We start from the raw sequence: 22,530 nt of genomic DNA, 5'->3' as shown, positions 1-22,530 counted from the left end.
AGATGTCGTTTCCAAACCTCTGTATACAGTTGTATTCGTTATTACCCTCATATTTTGCCTCTGTATAAAATAGTCCGCCGGTCAAATATGTCCGACCGGAAACGTGCGCTGCGGCACAATAGTTCCGCCACAATAGTTCCCCCCCCCCAATCTTTTTTTTTAACGTTTTTTTTTTTTTTTTTTTCCTTTTTTTCCCTTTTTTTTTTTTTTTTTTTAACTAGGTGTGAGCGGCCCGAAGGGCCGCGACCCTCTAGTAATATACGTACTTGATACAGTCTTTTTTTCACTATCAAATGTCTTTGCCAAAAAGTAGCCGATCTACAAGCTCTCGAGCTTGTAGATCTGCTATTTTTTTGGGCAAATGTTCCGCCCCAGGATAATGGATTTTGATTATCGTGATAATATCGTAAATCGCAATTTATTTCGTCACAATAATCGTGATATGAAATTTTCATATTGTCCCATCCCAAATCCACACTATTCTACGAGTTTTGACGATGATCCTGTTTTGTGTTAAACTCAGGCATTTCTTTTCAATGTGGATGGCAAGAATGGAGACCTTTTGAATACAATGATGCAGCAGACAGACCTAGATTAGCTTCCTGATACTGTATTATCAGTCACAACAATGTAGCTTTCCCTGATTGAATGGCCGCCACGTCCTTATAACATGATCCTTTTCCATAAGGAAAACAATGCATCGAACGGTTTATTCAACATGAATACCAAATTACAGGTGTTGCTGACCTTGTTGTCTATGCTAGAAGCTGTTGTGGAGTTAAATTCTGCAGGCTCACAAAATGTGGCCTCCATACGACTATGTGAAGAGATTGATAGACACGGATAGTGTGAGAAAATCTATAATGACGGCTCTTCTTTATGTAGCCCCCAGTTAGTATAGCCAAGACCCGCCCCCACAACAGCCCTGCCAATCGGGCTCAGCCCTATTGGCAGTTTGGCACAATATTGTGCGTCGGTTTGGCGAGTGGGAGACTGGGGCTCAAATCCAGCTCATTGCGAAACACTACAATCTGGCGTAGTTGGCAGGACGAGGAGTGTAATATCCTCGTGTGAGGGACGTTGTGTGTGGTGGTCCGCGGCGTGAACTGTGAAATGCAAGTACTGTTTCATGGACGGTGGACGCTGTTGTAAAAGAGCTGTCAATTGTAAAATGTGATATATGCCTGGCATGCGCAATTGCGCATGCTCTGCATACATGAATGGTCAATATGTGACATGCGTTTTCCGTTTTCAGGCTTGGAGTATGGACGGAGATCTCTGCAGACGCACACACATTCAGTACACAAGCAGTTGACCTTGTATGGGTGTCGCCATCATTGTTTTAATGTGGTACTGGTCTGGGTAGAAGAAGAACCATCACAAATGATCACAAGCCCCTCCTACAGCATATCCTGCTTTAACATCAATAATAACATAAATTGGACCATATTTTCACAAAACGCATATCATGGTGATTGAAACGACGCTTTAAACTAGCGACAGGAACCATAGTATTTATGACAATGTTTATTAAGGTAAGAAAATCAAATGTAAAAGTTTTGGGGAAATTAATGTAATCCTATGGAGAACATGTTGCTTTTGGTACCAGAACTGCACAACTAGCGGCCAATCATAGGAACTTTTAGTTCTGTCTTCTGTGTTTGCTTCATTTTAAACCCGAACAACTGGCCCCCCAAATCAGGATAGAGAACTCAGTCAGGCTCAGTGTCGCATTGGTCCGGTCACCCGTGTACACGCCGTCCTGTGTCTTTTATGAGCAGTGTCACACCTCTCACGCGCACGGACATGCATCGATGCAAACAACCTCCAAGTTCACACCTCGACAATGTTTACATACGCTGTAGTAGCATCACAGCAAGGTGATTTAACAAAGGGCAAGCCTGTATGCATATCAATAGACCATTGTCTGACCTGTTAACTCCTGTAGCTTGCCTCCTGCACATGTAGACAGTAGTAGCATTATGAAATGCTGAATTTAATTTAACAACAAATCTGGTTTCATGGACGAAAGTGGGAGTTAAAATTCCTCAATTGTATTTTTAAAAGGTAAGTTTGGAAACAAGCATGACTGTGGACCTGACAACAAAGTAGACTTGATACTACTGTAGTGTACTGGCTACAGTATACAACATTTTGATTCAGAATCTCTACTTAAGGGCCATTTATAGTTACGTATGGTTGATTTTGTGTACGTTTTGGGTGAGGAACTACGTACGGCAACTGCGTCGCCATTCATAGTAGACATGCACGTTATTTATGTGCCGACCCGCTCTCCGCTCCAATTCTGCTCCCGTTTGCGTCCGCGCATGAAGGTGGTTCTCACACGTGTAAAAACCGAAGCATTTAGCCAAAATATGTAGAACCACAGTTTTTTGACCCGCCGTGATGTTTGGTACAGTATAAATACGTGGTAACAGTCTGGACTGGATCTGCTGTCGGCAACATTATCGCGGTAAATGCAACTCCGCGAGGGTACACATTTAACCACATGGTTGCGGACCCGGAGTAGGCTAATTATAACAAAACACACGTACACACCCGCTCATATATTGAACATAATTCCCAAGTAATAAATGAGCCGCATCATCATCTCTTGTCTTCTTGTGACTTGTGTGCCTCGCTGTCTGTGCTCAGCTGATGACTGTTGATGCGTGATGAGTGAGGAGTCGAGGCGTCCTCTTCAAGTGGTTGTGTAACGACCTTTTTTCCGTTTCTTGATAAAATATATTTATTATTGGCACACAGTTTGAGAACCGCTGTTAGAGCAGTGTGTGAGCTGTGTGTGTGTGTGTGTGTGTGTGTGTGTGTGTGTGTCAAGCCGTCCTGTTGCGAGTTGCGACGTTCTTTTTTTTTTTTTTTACCGTTTCTTGATACAATATATTTATCATTGGGACACATAGTTTGAGAACCGCTGTCATAGAGCAGAGGAAAAGTAATTTTCCTCACTACTGCGCCTATGTTTGACAACGGTGGCCGTGGGTACTTCTTGCTACGGATACATCTTCAGTCCGTTCAGTCCGTTCAGTTGGGTGCTGTCCGTAAGCGTCCGTATACGGAGATAAATCATCCGGAGTGTTACGTACTGGGAGTCAAACCGGACCAAACGGAGTAAAGTTCTCTCCCCCTCCGTTTCTTGTGTATTCCTGCGGTCCTTATGTACGACTATGCATGGTACTTTAACCTATTAAGACTTGTAGGCCGATTCTACAAATGCCTTAAAATCAGTAGTTCTCGCACTTTCAAAAAATATTTTTGAATAGCCCAACATATAAAATCTAAAATGACACAGACGCTTTTCAGGTTTCCATGCATGAATGCTATGCATAGAATGTTATGTAAGAGCATGGGAATCTACTCCAACAACATTATATACAAGTGACCTTGAAGCATGGTAACACATTCTCCAAATCAAATGCCTAGCAATCATGTGACTTTCTAAGCTTTCTAGGGAAATAGTCTTTCGGCCCAAGTGTCCTCGAGTCTCTCCAAAGAGAGGATTACCAGGGGTGGCATTCCCTCATAGCTCAGCAGTGTTGCCAGATTTTGTGGGAGAAATAAGCAACCAGGTCTAGGAAAACAATACACTCGTAAACCACCAACTTCCGGAAATCGAATTTGCATTTGATTTTTGCATTTGATTTATGATTGCATTTGATTATCAAATGCAAATTTCCATTTACGGAAGTTGGCGGTTTATGAGGCTAGGAAAAAAAGAAGTGACATTTCTGAGTACTTTAAACCTATATACTCTTTATAACATATAAACAACGACTATTTGAAAATAGCAGATATACAAGCTCACACACGTTTTGAGCTTGTAGATGGCAGAAAGACTTTTTCAGATGGGGGTTAGGGAGGGACAAATACATATTAATTTGGGGGTCCATGACATGAAAATATTTGAGAACCACTGGTTTAAATGATAATAAAACAGATGTTAAAGCAAGCCCTAATAAGCAACTACACAACCCCCCCTAAAAAACAAAAAAATATTTACAAGCAACTTTACAGCAAAGGAAGCCCAAAGTCGCTTATAATAAGCAGACATGGCAACAACACTGTACCTCAGCCAGATCACTTGCTCAGATTGTTGATAACACGAGTGAGTCACCTGTACTGACACACCTTCTGTGTGACACAGGTGAGGGCAAAACACAGAAGCAAAGTTTCCCTTCTTGGCTGCCAGACTGTACCAGACAGGAGGCGTGTCATGTCTCTGAACCATAATCTGCATGGTGCCACAGAGACCCTAGTATTATTAACAATACAAAGAAAAAGTACAGGTCATACAATGCCACCTCCCAAAGTATCCTCTCAAACACTTTGGGATTACCAACTGAATGGTTGGAATATGAATGATTATAAGGAACATGACATGTTGGTGTCAAACAACATTACTAAAAAGTAGCCTACTAAAATGTCCTTTTAAAAACAATATTGTTAGTCATCTCATCAATCCCATACATTTGGATACTGATGTTTTCATTATTGCCACAACAACATGCAAATCAAACTGTTTTAAATGCAATGAACAATATTTGCATTGCACTGACTTGACCATTAAAGGACCATTTCACCTCTGGGACAACCAGATCTTATTTTATTGTTGATTGGGACATGATCAACACAATCCTGAGTTATTTTTTGTGTTCAATCTGTGTTTTTAGATATTTTAGTATTTCAGCATGCTGCTTTGTAGCATGCTACAAAGCATCATAATGATGCTTTGTAGCATCTAAAAGTAGCAAACTAAAATATCTAAAAACACAGATTGAACACAAAAAATAACTCTTGTTATTGTGTTGATCGTGTTCCAAACAACAATAAAATAAGATCTGGATGTCCCGGAGGTGAACGAGCAATGTCACCTGAGAAAGCACTGGCCATCTTCTCAAGATGTCTAGTTCAACAAGTTGTTAGCTTAAAAAATAAGGTTTATGCAGCATGATCATGTATAATGATCATATGATGCTTTGTAGCATGCTACAAAGCATCATATGATGCTTTGTAGCATGCTGAAAATAAATACTAAAATATCTAAAAACACAGATTGAACACAAAAAATAACTAAGGATTGTGTTGATTGTGTCCCAAACAACAATAAAATAAGATCTGGTTGTCCCAGAGGTGAAATGGTCCTTTAAGGATGAACGAGCAATGTCACCTGAGAAAGCACTGGCCATCTTCTCAAGATGTCTAGTTCAACAAGTTGTTGAAGTTGTTGTTGTTGTAAAAAATAAGGTTTATGCAGGTAAGGTTTATGCAGGTTGGGGACCCAAAGTGTCTTTGGGTCCCCTACCGGAATCAATGGGGGTACATTTATTATAATCAAATTATTGGCTTAGGATTGCGACAAAAACTAAAAAATATCCATGCATTCAAGTCTCCATGGCGTGTGTAATCAATAAAAAAAAGTCATTTTGGGGTGAACTACTCCTTTAAGTCCAGCGATTTCTGTGTTAGTTTCCCCTTCAAAGCGGAAGAAAGCACCAGGAAGTTGCTGAGAAATTTGCTGAGTGGATGGGGCGTGAATAGGGTCCTGTGGGCAAGTGTTGCGTTCTGCTGTCCGCGGAGGGTCTGAATAGTACTTCCAGGCCAGTGGGAAATTTTTTAATGTCTATCCCAGAGTAATGGTCTTAAAGGACCTTTAACTGTCACTTCACTGTCATCTGGGGAGTCGGGGACCCCCCCTCAGTCAGGTGGGGACTCCTCTGGGGGTCCCAACCCACAGGTTGAGAACCACTGCCGCTGTAGACTAAAGCCCATGCACAGGGTCTCTAAACCTCCCACTGTACAGTAGACCAGTGTCTATCTACGCATACCAAACTGGTCTAAAACAGCACCCATGGCATTAACGTTTTAGACGAGAATTGATTCCTCCAAGTCTAAAACATGGCATTCCATTCCATTCAACAGGGGCAGTGAGAAGTATAGTAATTCATTATAAACAAAGAGACCCTCTCTCCAAATTCTCACGGTTAAAACTGACTTGAAACGTTGCAACGAAGGCCTCTTGCTTTTACATTTAGTCATGATGCATGACTGCAGAACATTACGCTAGCTCAGTGGTTCTCAACCTTATTAGACTGTAACCCCCCCAAGATAATGATAATGTGAACTGTGGACCCCCCCCCCCCCCCCCATTCACAGTGCTATTAAAGTCATGATTAAAGGTAGGCACCTGAATCTTAGCACAAGATAAGAAAGGACTTGGTGTCAGGTACGGACCGTACGGTACCAATGCCATAGCCTACACCCTAAACTTATAACAAATAAATTATAATAAAAACATGATGACTGTTTAGGCATAATCATACTGTATCTGGGCACATAACTAGTCTTGTATAGCCTAAACCAACTTTTACAATGTGCACAAAAGACAAAATACATGTTAATGAAGCCGAGCTGTGATAAAATGGCTGCCTGTCATCCTTTTCCTCAGTTTTGTATGAACGGTTTTACAAACTTTGGGGTAGCATTTGTACAACACCACAAAGTTAGTATTGTTGTTATTGAAAACACAGAGGTGCTCCATAGGCAACAGCAAAGATACAGGCACCTGAATCTTTGCACAAGATAAGATAGGACTTGGTGACAGGGTTAGGGCAACAGCAAGGATATGTCTGGCCAGCAGTGATGGAAGTACTCACATTTTGTACTTAAATAAAAAGTACCAAAACCACTTTGCTGCATACATACTCGGTTACAAATAAAAGTGTGGGTAAAAGTACAAAAGTATACTATTCACATTACAAATATACTTTTATAATTACTGGGGGAAAAAAATACTCATTAAGCAGAATGTAACAAGTGTCACAAGTTTCCAGATAAAAATACTTTGAAAATAGCAGATCTACAAGCTCACAATGCATCACATAAGCGACCATTGTGAGCTTGTAGATCAGCTATTTTCAAATAGCCTAAGTATTAGGGCTGAAGTGGTTAATGTAGCCTAATTGTAAGCTATGTTTTGCAATAATAATCAAAATCTACAAAGTAAGAGTAACTCAAGTTTTCAAATAATTGTAGTGGAGGAAAAAGTACAATATTTACCTCTGAGATGTAGTGCAGTAGAAATAAAAGTCTTGCAAATGGGAAATACTGAAGTAAAGTCAAAGTACCTCTAAATTGTACTCAAGTACAGTACTTGAGTAAATGTACTTTAGTTACTTTACAGCACTGCTGGGCAGCCCATAAAGTAGCTATGGTGTCTCACGTTTAAAGCCATAAATAATTCAGTCCTCCACTGACAGGTGACAGCTAGTGACAGTGGGTTTGGTCCACCTGTAATATGGCCAACAACAACTGATAGACAAGGTCATAAAACTAACACACGTGGGGAACAATGAGACCTCTGACTGCTTGTTCTCTCTGCGCACTCACCTGCCTGGCGTTATGATATACACTGTACAGTATGGCCACCCTGTTGTTAAACCGTGTATCAATCTTTAAAATTCCACATATATGAGTTTCACCATAGCGCGGTTTTACTGTACCTTACATTTGGACGTGTTAAAAGCCACATTGTAAAGGTGTTTGCTTTGAATTACATAACCTGATAGAATTTGCAGTCGAGTCAAGTCAGTCAACTCAAAAGACCGAAACTCGTCTTACCTGTAAAGGTTTTCCCCGGAAGTAAGTTAGCCTAGCAGAGCGCAACCTAAAAACAAAGAGGTCGTTGTCTTCGAATGAATCGCGAATTAAAAGAAAAATAACTTTAAAACAACTGTGGACGAGCGTCTACAACACCGAAGAAGCAACGCGTTTGGTCACCGTAGCGCGAAGAAATGGCTCATATTGCTGCTTGCGCTCCCCCAGGTGTGGTTCATCACAGTCACACAGGCAGACAGGCGGTTCAGGCTGGCTGGGCAACAGTCCCAGTTTCGAACAACAAACGCCACGGTCTGACGTTCACCACAGGAAGTCCATGCAATGCAAATATGGACACACAGGACAGGTCCCACATCTGTCAAGGTAGCCTGCCTATGGGTAACATAACATCTGTTACAAATACAATATGTAATGTATAAATAGCCTATGTATGGGGGATAAATAAATAAATATAAATATATATATATATATATATATATATATATATATATATATATACACACACACACACACACACACACACACACACATATAGCCTACTGTATAGATATACACACATATATAGGTATACTGTATATATGGGTCAGTGACGTGACGCCCCAAAAAATGTGTTTTTAAAAAAACTTTAAAATGCAGGCATAAAAGTTATTTACTTTTGTTCTACTCACTCTCAACCTTATGGAAATACATTTTGTTTTTAGATATTTTATTGGAATCAGACTTTATTCAGCAGTTTGTTGTACTTGTGCCTAAAATCGTCATATGGTGTGACATGAAAATAATTGTTTATAAAATGAAAATGGAGTACATCTTTCTTAAGTTACTCACTTTATCAAAGTCCTTTATCATAACTAACCAGTGATCCACTATAGTTTTTTGAAAATTAATTATATCTGTATATTTTTTTCATAATCGACACTCTGTGTGAGGCCCATGTTCATGATCTTACAACATATTTTAAATGTATTCTGTCAAAACTTTCTCTAAAATTACACAAATATTTGTGACTCTTCCTGATAATATTCTCTATGTAATCCATAAACATTTTTTTGGTTTAATCATTAATAAAGGTATGATTTTTCACTATTTGGAATGTCACACCAAATGATTTAGTGTCACACCGTATGATCATATCTTCATGTGTCAAAGCAAACTGTGTTTTAACCTACCTATTAGTGAGTACTGAACTTTACTGATTGATTAAACAATTACCCAGGATAACATGGCCTTAATATTTCTGAACAGGATATTATTGTAGGGCTTTAACATGGGATAAGAAAGAATTGTAGTAGTAGATGGATGATGAGGATGTGCACAGGAATGCTACGCACACCTAAGTCTTCTGCCGGCCCACGGCAGAAGGATCCTAAAGAGACAATAAGGCGCATAGCCACACTTGGAGCCAAGGCAACATTTTATTAACACCAATTAGTGGAAACAGAACTCAGCATTCAGGTAAATTGCTTTTTTCCGAAGTCTCCTGAACTTGAACACAGCATTTTGTGTTGAACAAATGTAATTAGGAATCATGACATTACACCACATCTCCACTAGCTAAAGAGTGCTGGGTTGCGCAACTCCAAAAATAGCTGATCTACAAGCTCTCGCAGCACAACGTGTTGAGAGCTTGTAGATCAGCTATTTTCGCTAGTTTTGTCTCGGGTCCTACCTTAACACTGTCCACTGTCCAGTCCAGTGAGTGAAAGTACAAAAGTATTAGATCAGATTAGATTATACATTTAGACTGTATTGTACATCAGCCAGTCGTATTTGGTGAGGGTAGCAAACCGGCTGCCTTGTTGCGGTTCTGCTATGCCACAGACAACCTCCTGCTCTTCGTAGAAAATGCAGTCTCGCCCCTTTGGCTCCTCTCTCCTTGCTGGGTCATTGTTTAGTTTCTCCCTGTACTTTCTCGTTCTCTCAGCACTTGTCATTTTCCAGCTGACAAAAGAAAATGGAATGTATAGTTTAAGACAAAGAGAAAATATTGTTTAGATTGAAACAATATGTTAAGGTTTCTGTGAAGGGGTTTCTGCTCTGTCTGATGAATTTGAAGTATCACTGAATGAAGCTAAATTACATTTTATGTAGAAATGTTTAAAACAAATGTTTAAATGTACAAAAGAAACATGGAACTTTGTTATTTATTGTTATATCTGTAGTTAAATACAGTATAAATCATATGGTGTGACAATCAAGTCATATGGCGTGACAAGCAGATGTCACACCATTATGATTAAGTGTCACACCATATTACGTTTTTCTGCATTTAGGTTTACCTTGAGGCTACTATGTACACATTAGCATGCTAACAGCATGCTAGCTATAACAAAGCAACCTAGATCTACATGGAAATATGACCAAAACTTCAAATAACTTAAGCTTTTTTTAATGAAAAGGTGTCACACCAACAGACATCCAAAGTGGTGAGTTTGTCAAAGTTTCAACAAGATGGCATTTCATGAAAATGTTAAAATCATAACTCACCTCAGACACCTGTCTTGCAGTTGTGCTGGGAGTGCTGAATAGCCTTACAGAAGAAGGACCTCTCTAGCCAATAGGTGTCCAAATAATTGCCTGTTTAATTTGTCCAAACTAGTGTCACACCAAATGATTTTGGTTTGGGGGACAAAATGTTTTTGATCAGAAATGACTGAAAACATTATGCTTTGACTTTGAAAAGATATAGGCTCACAAATAAACATTTTTTTAGCCTAAATTCATTTTCAAATGATTTTTAGCAATTCTTTTTCTTAGTTTTATTCAAGTTCCCACTTTGAGAAACAAGGTCAGGACAGTCACACCATATGAGTTTTGCCATGTTTGGTTGAACATTCTGAAGAAATGAGGAATGAAATGCTTTAATCTTGAGTAAGTTCACATAAAGCTTAATGTCCTGCACAATATTCAGAAGGTTTTTGACAAATATACTTTTTATTTATACATGTTTGACACCGAGGACAGCGAAAACGTTACGTCACGTCACCCACCCATATACACACACACAACTGTATGTTTTTATTTTTTTATACTTTTTTTCTGACTATATCTTCTGCATAGTACTGTGTTCTATCCGTCTGTCATTCAATGTTATATGAGATACTTCAATGGTTTCCTATGTAAATAAGCTTAGTCTTTTCTAGGATCTCCTTTTTGTAGACCTTGTACCAGTGAACTGTACCATCATGAAACTGTACCTTTTTCCTATGCAAACTTCTAATAAAGTCTTCAATCAATCAATCAAAAGGCAATTATATCAATTATAATTCAAAGCATTGACTAAAAGTCAACTTTTAAGTTGGCACAATATGGGAATGAAATATGTGGGACAGTGCCTATTTCCCAAACTGATATTCTGTGAACCTGTTGCATATCTATTTGTTTATTTGTACCCATTGTGACAGTAGCCTACAGTACATAGTCCATGTCATTTTATGTGTAGTGTAATGTATACATTCTTTATGTACTGTGGGCCAGTGGCTCTCAACCTGTTGGTTGGGTTGAAGAACCCCCAGGGCAGGGTGGTCCCCACGTGATTTATTATTTGTTTTTATTTTGTGTAAATAATAAAAACTGGTCAAACGTTGGCCAAATTGTCAAATAATAGGCTATAAGAAAGAGGGAAAAATGAGAAAATTGCTATTTTCACAATATTTATCTGTGAGTCAAACAAAATGTAATTATGTCAGGGTGGGGGGTCCCTAGCCTGGCGGGGCCCGACGTCATACTGCGTTCACTCACTCATTCCTTCCCCAGTATCCCCAGTATACTGGGGAAGGAATGAGTGAGTGAACGCAGTATGACGCCAGGCTAGGGGGTCCCCAGTTCAAATGTGATTATTTGGTGGGGTCGCGGCCTGAAAAGGTTGAGAACCACTGCTGTGCGTTTACTCAAGTACAGCAGGCTACAATATTGATATTTTACTTATATTTTACTTTCCTAGAGTATTTCCAATTTTCAGTTCTACACCGCCTACAGCTCAGAAGGAAATATTTAAATGACTCCACTGCAATTATTCGAGAACTTTAATTACTAGTTACTTTATAGATTTTGATTATTATTACAAAACACTAACCACTTCAGCCCTATAGTACATCGTATCAATTTCAGCCATTCTAAAATAGCAAATCTACAAGCACACAATGCATCGCATCGCATTGTGAGCTTGTAGGTCTGCTATTTTCTGCTATAAGTTTTTTATATATAAGGACACATTCTGCACAATGAGTACTTTCTACTTTTACATTTTGATACCACCACTTTTGTGCTTTAACTCAAGTACATTTTGAATCCTGGACTTTTACTTGTGACAGAGTATTTCTTCATTGCCGTATTGATACTTTTTTACTTGTGAGTACTTTTTCCACCACTGCCTCTGACACAAAGGTAACACAGTTTAAAAGTGCCATACCCCCTGCGATGGAAAGGGAAGTCTGCCATAAAACCTCTGTGTCTGTGTTTATCTGTTTTCCACATGATTTATAGTTCAGGAAGGAAACCTGAAGTGCTGGCTCATCCTCACTGAAATGAGACTACTTTGATTGATTGATTGAAGACTTTTATTAGTGGTTTGCATAGGAAAAGGTACAGGACAGTACAGTACAGTTCACTGGTACAATGTCAACTAAAAGGATAAACACCACAAGAAAGCTTTTGGGCTTGTTTCAATTCCCCTTTTACAACTCATACTCATACAACATTAAATGATAGACAAATACAACACAGTACTTTGCAGAAAATATAATCATAAGGCAGTCGGAAAACAAAATAAATTATATATTTATTGTAGAAAGGTCAGGGGGAGGTAAGGATAGACTTTGTCTTTTTTACCAGTTTCGAGTTGCAGCCAGGGATTTACACTCCAGGCCCTTGGTTGGGCTTTCCACATTTTTATCCCATCTTTGTCCCGTATGTACTATTGTAGATTGGTTTGTTATTGATTGATTTATTATCATTTTGTTTTATTTTGTTTCTGTTTTATCCATCCAATCAAACTGTATATAGCCTACTGTCAGTGTGCTGTAGGATGCTGGTAGTACTATAGCCATACATGTAGATTGGTAGTGTATTTGTGCTTTACTCTCTTGGCAAGCATTCAATTTGGATAAACTGAAGTAGTTTAACCCCCACTATACATTCATATCATCAAAATATGAAGAGCACACAGTAAAGTCACCAGTGTTGGAGCTTGGTACATTTTTACACTCTCAGAGAGGATTCTACTGTAATTAATTAATTACCCATCAAGTTAAAAACATATATTGGACAACATTATATGATTCATCACAGATAATAGTAGACCTTAGTGGGCAACTACAGCCCCTCAGTGAGACTGATTACTATATTGGTGATAGAGAGCGACACCATGTGGTCAACTGAAGTAGCATTACATTATATTAGTGTGTGTGTGTGTGTGTGTGTGTGTGTGTGTGTGTGTGTGTGTGTGTGTGTGTGTGTGTGTGTGTGTGTGTGTGTGTGTGTGTGTGTGTGTGTGTGTGTGTGTGTGTGTGAGAACAAAACAACTAGTTTAGGACTGGTACACTAGAATGTAGGACAGAAATAGTTTGATTATGTCCCAAAGTGAAGTAACTGAGAATCTCTGGAAAGGTCAGTCTGTTTATTTTCATATGATTGTAAGGCAAGTTGAATTTCACAACATTGAATTTGGTTTGTTTTCTGGCGGGAACTGGTGGAAGTGAGTTGAAAGGAAAGACAAGGCAAACACAGAACTAACAATGAAATACATCCTCAGTCTCTCTCTTTCGCTCTCACATGCACACAGAAAGAACACCCCACTGGCCCCCTCTTTGAGACAGGGAACCTACAAACAAGAAAGAGGCTGTTTGTCTTTCCTGGGATCGGTAAACATCCTCAACACAAACAAGATCCTCTGGAGGGAGAGAGGAGAAAGTCACACCATGGGGGCAGCTGTACTCACTCTACTGAAGTCTTTACGTCTCAAATAGAAAGGCTTACATCTTAATGATTTCAAATGGAGTGTGGCACGTAGGAGATCAATGATACCCTGCTCTCGTTTCGTCAGCTTGATATGGTGAAAGTGAATGTAAACAGTCAAAACTATTGAGACTCGAGTGCAGAGGTAAATATGAGATTTCAACAACCACAGCTTGACAGAATAACAGTATATAAATATACAGAGTAGACAGGTGACAAATGAAAGGGAGAAGCTGACATAGTAAGGTGTTGGGACACCACAGACCACCAGAACAGGTTCGACGCAGCTTGGTATAGATTGTACAAGTCTCTATAACTCTACTGGAGGGATGGATGCACCCATGGAACACCATTCTAACAAAAGGCGGTCTAAAATCCCCCATATGTGTTCAATTTCGTTGAGATCTGGTGAATGCGAAGGCCATAGCATATTATGAATCACGTCATTTTAATAGTCATCAAACCCTTTAGTGACCTCTCGTATGCTGTGGATAGGGAGCTTGTCATCCTGGTGACATTGTCAACCTTGAAGAGGCCACTCCTACAGGATTAAAATGTTTCCTCATAGGACGACGGTGATCGTTCAGAATCATTTTGTATTGATTTCCAAAATCCATGGCAAGAAAATGCACCCACCGCACAACAGAGCCTCTCGCTGTAGGGTTCATGCATTCAGGCCTATACAGGCCTGCACAGCCCACGACTCATCCGACCATGTCACTTCAACATCTCTGAAAAGTGCTTATGGTTTTTGAATGTGCTCTCGTACTGTATGTGCATTAACCTTTGTAATGAGGGGTTTATGCACAGCAAGTAATCCCTTTATATGTAGTTGTCGAGAGACTGTTCTTGCTGACAATCTGATCTTGCCCTGCTGCTATTGCATTGACATTCTCAGTCACTTGATGAAGTAGTCACTTGTCCTTCTGTTTTTCCTTAGATATTGCACTAATGCATGAGCATCAGAGTCATCAAATGTGAGCTATGACCTATTTACTGATGTCTTTCCCATAGATGGAAATGCGCATGTCATTTTAGCTACTGTTCCTATTGTAACACTAGCCAGTTCAGCAGTCTTTGTGACTGAATCTCCTGCCATCTGTGCCCCAATAATGAACCCTCTTTCATAGTCATTTAGTGTTTTCCTCTTGACATCTTGCTCCAAAATCGAGGTCAACTGAGCCTGCTTAGCATTGTTATACGTGCCACAGAGCATGACAAGTTTACAGGTGTGCTCCTTTTTCTTCCCAATTTAGTCACATGTCTGTGTTGTCACTGCTGTTGTATCCTACTGACTCACCTGCCAGTAAGGAGCCCCCATCGGGAGGACGTAGACGAGATCCTTTGTCCTACTCCTACCTATCATCACTGTGATGTCACCTGTTTATGCCCATATATGGAGATCCCTGCTCTGAGTATCTGACATTACTGTGATGTCACCTGTGATGTCACAATGATGTGTCAGGGGAACCACAGTGTCAGGCGTTACCCATCCGGGCGTCCAGACGTCCAGACATGGACAAGCTGTGACGGTTCTGATAGTAAACTGCGACTCCAAATTTAGTGGATATGCAATAAAAATGGCATATCATGAGATTCATGAACGCAACATCCAATACCACAAACCTGAAATTGATGGGCCTCTATAGACTTCCAAAAGCGCTCATATAGCATCCATATAGGTACCACAAATGTGAAAAGTTGAAATGTTAATTGCCCCTGCAGCTATAACAACTTACACATCCTTGGGTAGACAACCCAGCTTGGCGGAGATATGTGCCCCCAGGTGAATTATTGAGTGTTTCCGCTATTACATAACTGTTGCTGAGCGGAAACCAAGGACACATTAACTCTGCTAACTCTACCAACAGTTCTCTATCCACTCTTCAAACATCATTCTCTCTGTCTTGCCTTGGGCCAGACAGCAAGGCATCTGGTTCAGGCCACAGCTTGCAGTCCAGCTGCAGGTCATGTTAGGGTGACCATAGTTTACTTTAAAGAACCTAAATAATCACTTAAATAATAAAAAGAAATAGCCGATTTGTAGATCTGCTATTTTCACTACTTTTGACAATTTCTTTGACATGTGACAAGTGTTATTATTTTTATTGTGGTGAAAAACAATTTTTGTAGTGAACGTTCAAAACCGGAAAATTTGTTTTTGTCGGGACAATCCCGGCCAAACCAGGACGTCTGGTCATTCTAGGGTCATAGCCCTCTCGTGAACTTCTGTGTAAATATTGACACTTTTTCCATTATGGTGTATTTGTTATCGTATTTTGCAAATACAAATAAAATGACCTTACAAGTCCATTTGGGTACATTTTTACACTCATTTTTTTTAATGAACGCATTTTACTGTGCATGAAGGGATGACTGAAATTCAAAAGATAATTCCTTTGGTATACAGTGCAGAGGACAAGAATTGTGTATGTGTGTGTGCGTGTGTGTGTGTGTGTGTGTGTGTGTGTGTGTGTGTGTGTGTGTGTGTGTGTGTGTTAGGGTGGATCTTAAATCACCTTTTTTAGATTTTCTTGAGTCTCACCCCCCAATTATGTTCCTATGTACAAAAAAATGCTTTGGTTAAAATTTGGTTGAATTTCAAGCATATTTAGAGGTAGCTCAATCAAGTCAAAGATTGTACATTTTATTGGTCAAAATCGAATTGCACTGCAGGCACATTTAAGTTATACATTACACATTATTCTTATACTAAGCACAGAAATTATATTTTTTAAGATTACAAATCTAAACACAAATCTGATGTTTGTCATATATGATGTCAAACCAGAATTTATGTATTGTAGGAAATAGCAAAGCAAAGAATGACAAATTGCTATTTTTCATTTAACGTGCAGAATGACTTGTCTTTATTGCCCACTCTTCAATCATACTCACAACACACAACAAGCACACAGCCCCACTTCGTTGTTTACCCCCAAACCCCCGAAAGTCACTGCAGTATAGTAATTCAGTATTTACTGATCAATTAAAGTTTGTTCACAGCTATCGGGATACTTGTGTCGATGGTTCTGCACAATTTGCAGCAAGTACTGGAGTTGGGACTCATCTTTAGTAATGAGACCACAATATTCTTGTATTAGGGCAACCCCACGCTCTGCATGATCATTGACAACATTCATCGCCTTCACTACAGCCAGAGCTTCTTGGTAGTCCTCCCTGGGCTCCCACTCATCGGGATCAACGTCAAAGAAGTCATCTGGGAGATCCATCATTTTGAAAAGCACCTTGGATTTGGGAGACACAAAATCTTCAATGTTCTTCCTTGTGTAGTGATACGCGGAAGCGGGGATTGAACCCGGGACTCGCCAGTCCAACACACAACCAGTCGTGCTAATAGGGCTGAGCCCGATTAGCAGGGCTGTTGTCGCTGGTTCATGGCTGGTACTAACTGTGGGGGCTACACTCCAAGGTCAACAGTAATTCTCTTCATATGCCCCTGTTCATCATCTTCTTTTCCATCTTTCATGGCTCTAACCATCAGCCTCTTCATTTGCGCACTCACTTGACTGTCAAACAATGCAAGTCCGACGATCTCTGGAGCGGATGTTTCATGGCCAATTCAAACTGACCCACAGGGAAGAAAAAGCATGCATGGATTTGTGCATTTTTGCAGTTTGCATTTATGTAAAGGCATGGATGATGGCAACTGTTGCTGTCAGCGCTCCACTAAATGACTTGCATCCGCTCCAGAGATCGTCGGACTTACATTGTTTGACAGTCAAGTGAGTGCGCAAACGAAGAGCCATGAAAGATGGAAATGAAGATGATGAACAGGGGCATATGAAGAGAATTACTGTTGACCTTGGAACAATTGCAAGGAAGAACATTGAAGATGTTGTGTCTCCCAAATCCAAGGTGCTTTTCAAAATGATGGATCTCCCAGATGACATCCTTGACGTTGATCCCGATGAGTGGGAGCCCAGGGAGGACTACTAAGAAGCTCTGGCTGTAGTGAAGACGATGAATGTTGTCAGTGATCATGCAGAGTGTGGGGTTGCCCTAATACAAGAATATTGTGGTCTCATTACTAAAGATGAGTCCCAACTCCAGTACTTTTGTGCAGAATTGTGCAGAACCATCGGCACAAGTATCCCGATAGCCGTAAACAAACTTTAATTGATCAGTAACTACTGAATTACTATACTGCAGTGACTTTCGGGGGTTTTGGGGGTAAACAAGGAAGTGGGGCTGTGTGCTTGTTGTGTGTTGTGAATATGATTGAAGAGTGGGCAATAAAGACATGTCATTCTGCACGTTAAATGAAAAATAGCAATTTGTCATTCTTTGCTTTGCTATTTCCTACAATACATTAATTCTGGTTTGACATATGACAAACATGTAATCAGATTTAGTTTAGATTTGTAAGCTTAAAAAATATAATTTCTGTGCTTAGTATAAGAATAATGTGTAATGTATAACTTAAATGTGCCTGCAGTGCAATTCGATTTTGACCATAAAATGTACAATCTTTGACTTGATTGAGCTACCTCTAAATATGCTTGAAATTCAACCACATTTTAACCAAAGCAGTTTTTTGTACATAGGAACATAATTGGGGGGTGAGACTCAAGAAAATCAAAAAAAGGTGATTTAAGATCCACCCTAGTGTGTGTGTGTGTGTGTGTGTGTGTGTGTGTGTGTGTGTGTGTGTGTGTGTGAGAGAGAGAGAGAGAGAGAGAGAGAGAGAGAGAGAGAGAGAGAGAAAGAGAGAGAGAGAGAGAGAGAGAGAGCACTCAAGCATGTATTACAAGACCCACACTGTTCTCCTCTGTGTGATTGTTTGACTATGCTGGGTCCCAGTTGATCTTCCAGTGCTCACTTGTTTGTACCTGTCGTGTTGCTCTGCTCGTCTGCCCAGCATGACACCCTGTAGCTCAGTATCAGGACGCTCAGAGATCAAAAGCTTAGGGTGATTGTTATCAGGTCATATTCTTGTCCACCTTCCCTTTGCCTCTCAGCACTGTGTTGACCTGAGCTGTGCACACTGCTCCTGATGGCATTCTGGCCTTTCCTCTTCTTATCACTTTGAAGAGCAGACTGTGATAAGGCAGGTCCAGCCTGGGGATAGAGGGAGGGTCGCCGCTTGCTCTCCTGACCCTGCTCAGCCACATAGTTAAAGCTAATTTAAGGTAATACAGAGGTTACCGATTCCATGTATATGGTTGTGTCTTTACACACTCTCTATTAAGGCAAGTGAGATATTTCTCACGTTGACTATGCAAGTTCATGTTAACAAGCAAATTGTAAAATTCGTTTTGGGACATTTTTATGGCTCTCGTTTGCGTCAAGGGAAACAGGAGAGTGAGGCCAGAAAGGATGGCGTGCTCCCTGATGTTGAGGTTATACGGTCAACATTCTTAGACAGTGGGACACCAAGGCACCCCAATAAGCTAAATATTCATATTAGTGATGGATTTCCTTCCCCCCTCCCCCCAACACATTTCCTTTCTTATTTTGTTGAAGGGTGTATGTGTCAGGATTTATCAGTCAAAGGATGAGTCTTTTTGGTTATTTCTCGCTAGGTTTCTCAGGTCTCAAGACGTGGCTCAACCACTATCCTTTTGAAAGTGAAACATGACAGCGGTCCATCTGTTTCAGTGTTGCCGTGTATTTATGAGTGTGCGGACCAGGCAGACAGACAGGAGGGGGGAAACGGTGTCCAAAGTCATGACCCTGTCCTGACCTGGATGAAGGAAATGGTCACGCTGCTGAGACAAAAGCAAGACTTGGAGAGAGTCTGAGGGGCTGGCCACCTAACCTCTAAAACAATGGAGCCGCGCTCTCAGACTGTGGGCCACACAAAGGCCAGTGTACCTCCCTCCTTCTTGCTCCCCACATCGCAATAGAGCTGGCATTTCACACTGGCCTGTGAACAGCCATTCAATCAAACTACTGTTTAACCTGACCCCGGGCCTACACAGAAATCAAGATGAGTCTGGCGGCATGTATTTAGGTAAATGACCTCATCGACCCTCCAGCGGGCCATTCGCTGGTCACTCCGCACCCTTTTCTTTCCGCAGTCCTCACGACTGTTGGTATGGTGACATGAAACATAATATGTTCAATCTAGACTCTAAGGAATGTAAATGAATACCAAAAAATGCTTGATTTTTGTATTCCGTGACAACTGTTAGTAACGAATGTCAATATTCCTCAATACCTTATAATCAATAGGCCGGCCAATAAAAAATATGTCTAGTGGAGAGTGCATAGAGGGCAATTACTCCCTGGGGAATAAGAGACATCACCAGACCTTTCGTCTGGGTCAACTGGCCGGAGTGGCCTCGAGCCAGGGCTGAGGTGAAACCACATGACCCTCTCTCCTCTGAATGGACTGCTCCTCCCTCTACCTGTACGTGGCCTGGATCAAAGTGGGGGGGCTGCATATCAAACAGACCGGGGCCTTTGATGTGGATGGAAACACAAACACTGATTTGAGCAGGAGTCGTAACAGCTTATTTGTCCCCTTTAGTCATTCACATGGTCCCTGTTGAATGTGTATGCCTTCAAAGGCCAGCCTAGCTGCATTGAACAGAGCTACTGTAGCAGCCATGGTGGCTCAGAGAGACAGAGGCTCTGGCCCGCAACTGTCGAGGGTCCGCGCGGAGAAAGGCCATCTGGCTTCCTGTTCCTTTAGATTTGATATTGATTTATTGGCTGTACACAAGATAAGGAGACACCAGCTGCCAGTAGGCCAGAGTTCTTAGTTCTCCTAAGGATCCTCAGAGACAATAGACCTCCTAAATTGTCATCTACATCACTAAAAGCATTAGACATTGTGGTGTTGTACAAGTGTTACACAAGAAAACGTGATTAAAGCAGTTTGAATACATTTGTTTTTAAAATGCACAATAATTAGAATTAAGACTAAATAAGACGTGTTCTCTTTATATTGCTGACACCCTTAATGTGATGAAAATAATCAATTACAAATTGATTTAATGACTTGTTGTGTTACCCACATACGCTGCATAACTGTTAACGCCTGTTCTTAGTTATTCTTATTGGAATGCAGGACTACAATAGGATTAACAGGGATTACAGTAAAGCGTCTTCTCGCTATGAACACCATTCCCTGTAATGAGGTGCAAAAGTTGTATTGACTATTCCCCTTAACAACCTTACCGGCAACCTTTCACAGTCAACCCATTATAGAAACAATTAATTCAACTTTGAGCTTCTGTGCATAACACGTCTCCCCTTCCCGTGAAGTGGGCCAGAGACTGGCGGTGTGGCCCCCCACGCCCCTCTGGAGGACTAGAGGTGTCAACGTAGTGCCACAATGAATTCTGCTTTGGTCCCACTTCTCTCACCAACTCATCCCCCACCCATTCACCACCACCCATCCACCCACCCCCCATCCATTCTTCCCCTTCCCCTCCCCATCCAACACAACCCTGTGATGTTGCTGTCTTAGATAATGAGGTGAGAATTTTATTGCAGCAGTCTGTGCGCCTGGCACCAGTCTGCGATGAGGAGGGGACCGGGGGGCACAGATTGTGTGCATCTTCCTGGTCACAGGCGCCCTCTGTTGGGTGCTATACATCTCCACACTGGAAGAGCTGATCAGATTGTATCAGGCTTTTTTTTTAGGGCACTGCACTTCAAAGTGGGAGATCAAGGCTTGATTTGCGCATGACATCCACAGCATGACAATGCCTCAGCCGGCCTCCACCTGCTGCTACAGTACATGCCAGTCCCCTGGCCTCAAAGACACACAGGCAGCTCCCACGCCAACTCTCTGGAGGAAATACTTATTCGGGGAGATGGGCTGAGAGACAAGAGAGGAATATACATACAGGAAAAGGCAGTACTCTATCTGCATTCCATGTAAATGGTAGTGGGCAAAGACAATGTAAAGGGCAGAGGAAGGTCACCACATGACACTTGAGACAGGGTGGCAACACATTCCATGTAATGTGTCTGTCCTGTTAGTCCGTTCGGGCACTAATTGATAAGACTCAGCAACACGAGCACACTTCACACCACTTATCTTCAAGACAACCTTCCCATTATCTCTTGTCGTCGGAACCACATTATGACAGAGGGATCAAAGGGGCTTCCACAGCTCTTTCAAAGGAATCACTGAGTCATTTATTGCTCCAAAGAAAATCCTCATTCCCTCTGTAACATTTTTCAATTGCTGCACAGATCTAAAGCTGGGTACATTCATAGTAATGTCAAATTCTACTGATTTTCTATTTCTGCTCTGGGTTTCAAGTGGGCCATGTAAAAAAAAAAAGAAAAAAAAATATATATGAACATGCTGTCCTGATTTGCATTTACATGTCTCAGTTCTCTTATTTTATGGTCAGGATCATCAATGATCAGTTTTATATATATTCTTTATCACTCCCAGATGTGTCTCCCTTTTTGTCTGTTTGGATTGCTTTTAAAGTTCAATAAATAAATGTTCCCCAAAAATGTATAAACAGTCGCCACAATAACCTTTTATCAAAGCCACATTTTTAGAGGAGAAAGCTACAAATCACATCCTTTTCCACCCCCAGTTGGCAGACAGCACAGGAGTGAGTGAAACCTCTTTTGAACAGGCTGTCATTTCCTCTGGTGGGCTCTGTTATTCCAGCGGACTTTGTGAGTGAGTGAGCCAGCCAAGTGGTCCAGCCAGCAGCCATAGACTGGAGGCGTATGATGTCAGTCCAGCAGACAGAGACAGACACAAAACAAACACAGTGCTGTAACATGATATGAACAACAACAATACAATCAAACAGAACTAGAAGTGTGTAAACTGTCAAGTAGTATCCAATTTGTCTCTGTGAACTGGGGCACAGATGTATTGACAAGTCAGAAGATATACTGTCAGGATCTCACATCAGTGGTCAAATGTAACTCATGTACAATACTCAAGTACGTTATTTACAATTCATACTACCTGTTACTACATTATTCACTACA

At 40.8% G+C, this 22,530-nt stretch overlaps 1 protein-coding gene across 4 annotated transcripts in view; it reads right to left on the bottom strand.

Moving 5' to 3' along the window:
* The window catches only part of lnx2b (ligand of numb-protein X 2b), a 29,692-nt gene extending 21,827 nt beyond the window's left edge, over window positions 1-7,865 (bottom strand). For 3 of the 4 annotated variants that reach the window (XM_080746436.1, XM_080746437.1, XM_080746435.1), the window contains exon 1: window positions 7,636-7,865. The gene's annotated coding sequence lies outside the window, so the exon portion shown is untranslated. Of the gene's footprint in view, window positions 1-7,626 lie in introns of all 4 variants that reach the window. The other variant, XM_080746438.1, reaches the window with a different exon arrangement.
* Window positions 7,866-22,530: the final 14,665 nt, after the last annotated feature.

This window comes from Nannobrachium achirus (assembly GCF_963921795.1).
Source record: "Nannobrachium achirus genome assembly, chromosome: 17".
NCBI classification, from domain to species: Eukaryota; Metazoa; Chordata; class Actinopteri; order Myctophiformes; family Myctophidae; genus Nannobrachium; species Nannobrachium achirus.
This window is presented reverse-complemented; position numbering and strand designations above follow the sequence as displayed.